The sequence below is a fragment of the Heptranchias perlo genome, chromosome 12, assembly GCF_035084215.1.
Source record: "Heptranchias perlo isolate sHepPer1 chromosome 12, sHepPer1.hap1, whole genome shotgun sequence".
NCBI lineage: Eukaryota > Metazoa > Chordata > Chondrichthyes > Hexanchiformes > Hexanchidae > Heptranchias > Heptranchias perlo.
Window position 1 is genome coordinate 48,230,597 of NC_090336.1, and position 7,957 is coordinate 48,238,553.

Consider the following 7,957-nt stretch of genomic DNA (forward strand, 5'->3'; position numbering starts at 1 on the left):
TCCTGCAGCAATGTCCTGGGGCTGAGATGATTGGCCTCCAACAACCACTACCATCTTCCTTTGTGCTAGGTATGACTCCAGCCACTGGAGAGTTTTCCCCCTGATTCCCATTGACTTCAATTTTACTAGGGCTCCTTGGTGCCACACTCGGTCAAATGCTGCCTTGATGTCAAGGGCAGCCACTCTCACCTCACCTCTGGAATTCAGCTCTTTTGTCCATGTTTGGACCAAGGCTGTAATGAGGTCTGGAGCCGAGTGGTCCTGGCGGAACCCAAACTGAGCATCGGTGAGCAGGTTATTGGTGAGTAAGTGCCGCTTGATAGCACTGTCGACGACACCTTCCATCACTTTGCTGATGATTGAGAGTAGACTGATGGGGCGGTAATTGGCCGGATTGGATTTGTCCTGCTTTTTGTGGACAGGACATACCTGGGCAATTTTCCACATTGTCGGGTAGATGCCAGTGTTGTAGCTGTACTGGAACAGCTTGGCTGGAGGCGCAGCTAGTTCTGGAGCACAAGTCTTCAGCACTACAGCTGGGATGTTGTCGGGGCCCATAGCCTTTGCTGTTTCCGGTGCACTCAGCCGTTTCTTGATATCATGTGGAGTGAATCGAATTGGCTGAAGACTGGCTTCCGTGATGGTGGGGATATCGGGAGGAGGCTGAGATGGATCATCCACTCGGCACTTCTGGCTGAAGATGGTTGCAAACGCTTCAGCCTTGTCTTTTGCACTCACGTGCTGGACTCCGGGATGGGGATGTTTACAGAGCCTCCTCCTCCCGTTAGTTGTTTAATTGTCCACCACCATTCACGACTGGATGTGGCAGGACTGCAGAGCTTTGATCTGATCCGTTGGTTGTGGAATCGCTTAGCTCTGTCTATAGCATGTTGCTTCCGCTGTTTAGCATGCATGTAGTCCTGAGTTGTAGCTTCACCAGGTTGGCACCTCATTTTTAGGTACGCCTGGTGCTGCTCCTGGCATGCTCTTCTACACTCCTCATTGAACCAGGGTTGATCCCCTGGCTTGTTGGTAATGGTAGAGTGAGGAATATGCCGGGCCATGAGGTTACAGATTGTGCTGGAATACAATTCTGCTGCTGCTGATGGCCCACAGCGCCTCATGGATGCCCAGTTTTGAGCTGCTAGATCTGTTCTGAATCTATCCCATTTAGCACGGTGGTAATGCCACACAACACGTTGGATGGTGTCCTCAGTGCGAAGACGGGACTTCATCTCCACAAGGACTGTGCGGTGGTCACTCCTACGAATACTGTCATGGACAGATGCATTTGCGACAGGTAGATTGGTGAGGACGAGGTCAAGTAAGTTTTTCCCTTGTGTTGGTTCGCTCACCACCTGCCGCAGGCCCAGTCTAGCAGCTGTGTCCTTCAGGACTCGGCCAGTTCGGTCAGTAGTGGTGCTACCAAGCCACTCTTGGTGATGGACATTGAAGTCCCCCACCCAGAGTACATTTTGTGCCCTTGCTACCCTCAGTGCTTCCTCCAAGTGGTGCTCAACATGGAGGAGGACTGATTCATCAGCTGAGGGAGGACGGTAGGTGGTAATCAGCAGGAGGTTTCCTTGCCCATGTTTGACCTGATGCCATGAGATTTCATGGGGTCCAGAGTCAATGTTGAGGACTCCCAGTGCCACTCCCTCCTGACTGTATATCACTGTACCATCACCTCTGGTGGGTCTGTCCTGCCAGTGGGACAGGACATACCCAGGGATTGTGATGGAAGAGTCTTGGACATTGGCTGAAAGATATGATTCTGTAAGTATGGCTATGTCAGGCTGTTGCTTGACTAGTCTGTGGGACAGCTCTCCCAATTTTGGCACAAGTCCCCAGATGTTAGTAAGGAGGACCTTGCAGGATCGACTGGGCTTGGTGTTTTGCCGTTGTCGTGTCCGGTGCCTAGTAGTCCGATGCCGGGTGGTCCGTGGTTTTATTCTTCTTATGACTTTTTGTAGCGAGATTTTACAACTGAGTGGCTTGCTAGGCCATTTCAGAGGGCAATTAAGAATCAACCACATTGCTGTGGGTCTGGAGTCACATATCGGCCAGACCGGGTAAGGACGGCAGGTTTCCTTCCCTAAAGGACATTAGTGAACCAGATGGGTTTTTACGACAATCCGGTAGTTTCATGGCCATCATTACTGATACTAGTATTTTAATTCCAGATTTTTATTTAATTAATTGAATTTAATTTAAATTCGCCAGCTGCCGTGGCAGGATTTGAACTCATGATTCTGGATTTTAGTCCAGGCCTCTGGATTACTAGTCCAGTAACATAACCACTATGCTACCGTACCTTATACAAGACAGCATTGTAAACATTAGAATAAAAACTTAGCTGTGCATTCTGGGTGGCCTTGTTTGAATTAAATTAGCTATTTGTATTTTAGCAAATCTATACTTCTACCATAGGCCATATTGTAAATACACTGAATTCAATCTAATGGTTTCTGTTATCATTGGGTTGAATACCAGCGTATTCTGTAACGTTTTTATTATTCATTTGACTTGCAACATCTCCATTGGAAAGATATGTAAACATTTATCTTTAGATACATTATCATATGGTTGTATAAAAATTAGAATTGATTGGCAGAACTAAGAAGTAATACCTTATCAATCTGAATTAAAAACATAATGGCCAGTAATAGCATTAATTGAATTCAACCGGCTTAATTATTCCATTTACAGTAATTGAAAAACTCCTAGTTTTTTACCATAATTTCTGTTTCAGATTAATTGTCATATTGCTTTATTGGAAACGAATACTAAGTCAGTTGGGTGGTAAAGGATACAATACATAGCTGCAAAATTTAAAGATTCAATTTCAATTAATGACAATATCACAAGACAGCTAAATAGTACTGATACATTGTGCATATATGTATATTTTTACTGTCAACTGTTAGAACATTATTCACAAGAACCCATCATTTTGTTGGTTTTCACAATGTATATAATGTGGTGAATACTCCATAACAGAACATCAGAATGTGTAGAACCACATTTTGTTTCATCTGGTCAGCACAGAATATAAAATGTATGTAGAGAAGTCAGGAGCAAAGATCCAGAATGTTATAACAGAATGCGTGTTACAGCTGAGACTCTTAAATGAAGCAATGAGATGCAATAGTACCAGGTAAATGCATATTATATGCTCATTCAGAGCAAAAGGCAGCACCATATGTAAAAGCTGTGTTAGTGGCTTCATCTTTATTTATCATCATTAATCATCAATGCCATGAACATTGGATGTTTTATGGAGTGTCCATGCTTTTGAGGTATTTTCTTCAAATATTGTGCAGATCATGTTATTTAGACTCTGTGTCATCCTAGGCAGGTATTCTGCTCCCAGGTCTCTGCATATGCTAGTATGACTATCTGCTTGGAGGTGTGAGAAAATGACTAGTTTGAATAATCGTGATCTACTTCTCAAGATCTGTACTATTTTGAAAATAGGGAATTATTCCGTACAAAAGAACATAAGTATATAAGAAATAGGAACAGGAGTTGGCCAAACGGCCCCTCGAGACTGCTCTGCCATTCAATAAGAACATGGCTGATCTTTCCCTCCCTATCCCCACATCCCTTGATTCCCTTCGTGTCCAAAAATCTATCAATCTCAGTCTTGAATACACTCAAGAACTGAGCATCCACAGTCCTCTAGGATAGAGAATTCCAAAGATTCACAACTCCCTGAGAGAAGAAATTTTTCCACATCTCGGTCCTAAATGAATGACCCCTGGTTCTAGACTCTCCAGCCAAGGGGAACAGCCCCTCAGCTGAAAATAGGAAATTATTCCGTATTTCCAATATAGATGAGATCCTCATAAAAGGAAATGGGTTGAATGTTAATATAACTAAATGTATTAATTATATTTGAATTCAACAAAGTAATTCGGCTCTTATTTTGAAATGGTGGTTGAAAGATTTAAAAGACTTCTATTTTATTGCCAAATTAATCTAGTTATCTTGCTTTGCTGCACCAATAATGTTGCTTGCTTTCTTCATACTACTTGACATACACTATTTCAATAGACTATAATATGTTGCTTTGCTATACAAGCAAGCCTGCAGGAGATGCCACTAATACTTGGTAATTATGATTGTTCTCATGTAATGCGGCAAATGGCTAAAAAATCTTCATTATGCATCCACTTCAACAAAAACATTTCTGCATTCATGATTCACAAACAAAATGTAGGTTTAGTACTTGCATTGAGTAGAATTGTGAAATTCATCATGGCCCAGAATTTGCTTAGAAAAAAACGGTGTGCTCATCGTTGTTAGTGCCAAATCGAGGAGCAAGTTCCGGCGTTCGCACATGCGCAGTGAAACGCGGAAATCCGGAACTTGCTCCTCCTGGTTCACCGGCGATATCCTTTTGAATTAAAAGGATATCGCCGACTGGAACAGTGGAAACAAAGGATCTGTGCCAAATTGCTCATCTGGCCAACTGGAAAGTAGCTAATATCGCCACAAAACAGGTACAAATACCAGGTCTAAACTAAGTCTTAATTTTTAGTTGTTTGGCAGCCATTACCGTTTAAAAATGTGGAGTCTCATTACTCCTTATTTCAATCGTTTTTGGTTATTAAAATTTTTACAAAATTAAAATTAAATTTTTTTTTTCTTTCCCCTTCTGTCCCTTTTATTTTATTTGATTATTTCTTACCCTCTTTTTTTCACTATCTATAACTTTTTACAAATGATTTTAGTGTTGTACCTTTCACTTCCTGGATTTAACATTCCAGCTTGCAGAAACTCGTCGCAGCTTGTCAAAAATGCTGTAATCTGATTGGTCGAGGGGAGAGAGTGATCCTCTTGCTTCTCCCATGGGTCCTAGCTTCACTGGAGCTACTGCTGGGCTCTTCTCCACTTCCAATTGGAGGAAGTGCACCCAGTAAAGACCGCGGTAAGTTAATAGGTTAGTATAAATCTATGGAGTGGTGAGCACTGTTGGTTCGCTGCTCTGAACAATTTCTGGGCCACAGGTTCTAACAGAACAGAATCAAATAAAATGTAATGTTTCCTTATTTGTGGAGTTTGGTGTTTAGAAACAATACATTGACAATGGTTACTGTCGAGGTTTTTAGAAAGAATAATGTTACCTATTAAATATAATGGTTCTTTTGTATTTGAGGACTTAGAACCATTGTCAGAAAGAACTTCTTCACACAGTAAAAAAAAAAAGTTGATAATATTTGTTAAATAAATAGTAATGAGCTTTCAGAGAAAAATGTGGCAATCTTCTCCAGGAGATAGTAAAATAACCAGGTAAAATCTGGCTTACTCACTGAGTTGGAGTTAATTCAATGATGAAGCAATTAAATTGTTTGGTAGAGTATCTCTTCAACATAGATTTTGCTGCAAATGTTACATTAACTGGCTCAGTGTTGGCTTTGTTGGGGTGGATTGTCCAGGAGCTCAGGTTCCACAGGACACTATATACCCATCCCATGAAGTGTGACTGAACTTTTAAACAATCCACTGCTGAGTTAACCAGTTGAGCAGTGCTCTGATCAGGGTCACTTTCCACAAATGAACAATAAACTGTTGATAAGACCCAAATTATAAAGTTATACATTTAAAGGTTGTGTTTTATAACAGTGAATTCAGAAAGTCCATAGGCTGCAAGCACTGAAGAATGTGCATGAAAGCCAGACAAGCCGTCTTGGGGATGTCAGAACTCACATTCTATTTCAAACAGTTACAACAAGAATCTATTGTCTCATCTCTGGCCCATTAGCCAGGATGACCAGGTTACGTTAAGCAATTTATCATCTCATCACAGAGCGGCAAGGCATGAGGTGTCTGCAGAGAATATAGTTCTGGGAAATGGAGAACTCAGTTTGCTTGACAGGCCGCTGCTTCCTGGGATCAGAAAAGAAGGGAAAATCCATGTTCAAGAGACAATCAGGTTTTGAATAAAGGACTGTGAGACACAGCTCTTCACCCAGAGCTAAAAGTTAAAAATACAGAAGGTCAGGTCTTGAAGTTTGAAGTTGTTTAGAGAGAACAGTATGCCGAAAACTAGTAAGTTAGCTCACGAAAGGGACAGGGTGCCTAGTTTATTATTTTTTCTTACTTTTTGATGAGAGAATTGCATAGAATGTACATGCACAGAAATAGGCCATTCAATCCAACTGGTCCATGCCGATGTTTATGCTCCACACGAGCCTCCTCTCACCCTTCTTCATCTAACACTAATGAGATTGTGTTAAATAAGTGGCATTTGCTTCGACTGTAACTCTGTGAAATAAAATAGCTTAACAAATTACATCTGCTCTCATTTCAAATATTTCTCAGTCCGCCTTCAAAAAGATTGGAGAGGTGCACAAGAGGCCAGGTGCGAAAGCCTCATTGTCCAGTTAAGACCACAAGGGGTCCTATTGCTACACCCCTTGGTTATGCTATGGTATTGTTAGATATCCGGCAGTATGGGCACACCCCTAAACATAAGACATTCAGACCGCTTATGGAAGTGACTAGCAAGCCCTAAACATGTAACTGCTCAGCTGCATATTTCATTTTCATAAGAAAGCGATTTTCTCAAGTTTGAATATTTATGTAAATCATTACAAGTATAAAGGTGGCCAGAAATAACTAAGGTTTTAAATATCATTTTCAATATAATCATATGCAAACAATTTTTAAAACTTGAATTATTTTCTTTTTGTTTCTGATTTCAAAACTCAAGTTGGTTAAGCACATAAAAGCAAATACCTTGGTTCATATAAGAACATAAGAAATAGGAGCAGGAGTAGGTTATGCGGCCCCTTGAGCCTGCTCCGCCATTCAGAAAGACCATGGCTGATCTTCAACCTCAACTCTACTTTCCCGCCCGATCCCCACATCCATTGATTCCCTTAGAGTCCAAAAATCTATCTATCTTCAGCCTTAAATATACTCAATGACTTAGCATCCACAGCCCTCTGGGGTAGAGAATTCCAAAGATTCACAACCCTCTGAGTGAAGAAATTCCTCCTCATCTCAGTTTTAAATGGCCAACCCCTTATCCTGCGACTATGCCCCCTATTTCTAGACTCTCAGCATCGCCCTGTCAAGCCCCCTCAGAATCTTATATGTTTCAATGAGATCACCTCTCATTCTTCTAAATTCCAGAGAGTATAGGCCCATTCTACTCGACCTCTCCTCGTAGGACAACCCTCTCATTTCAGGAATTAATCTAGTCAACCTTTGTTGCACCACCTCTAAGGCAAGTATATCCTTCCTTAGATAAGGAGACCAAAACTGTACGCAGTACTCCAGGTGAGGTCTCACCAAAGCCCTGTACAACTGTAGTAAGACTTCCTTCCTCTTGTACTCCAACCCCCTTGCAATAAAGGCCAATATGCCATTTGCTTTCCTAATTGCCTGCTGTACCTGCATGCTAACTTTTTGTGTTTCTTGTATGAGGACACCCAAGTGTCTCTGGACGCCAAAATTTAATAGTTCCTCACCATTTAAAAAATACTCTCTTTCTATTCTTCCTACCAAAGTGAATAACCTCACATTTCCCCACATAATACTCCATCTGTCACCTTCTTGCCCACTCACTTGATCTGTCTATATCCCTTTACAGACTCTTTGTGTCCTCCTCACAGCTTACTTTCTCACCTAGCTTTGTATCGTCAGCAAACTTGGATAGATTACATTTGGTTCCTTCATCCAAGTCATTAATATAGATTGTAAATAGCTGAGGCCCAAGCACCAATCCACTAGTTACAGCCTGCCAACCTGAAAATGACCCATTTATTCCTACTCTCTGTTTTCTGTCCGTTAATCAATCCTCTATCCATGCTAATAGATTATCCCCTACCCCATGAAACCTTATCTTGCGTAACAACCTTTTATGTGGCACCTTAACGAATGCCTTTTGAAAATCCAAATATACTACATCCACTGGTTCCCCTTTATCTACCTTGCCAGTTACATC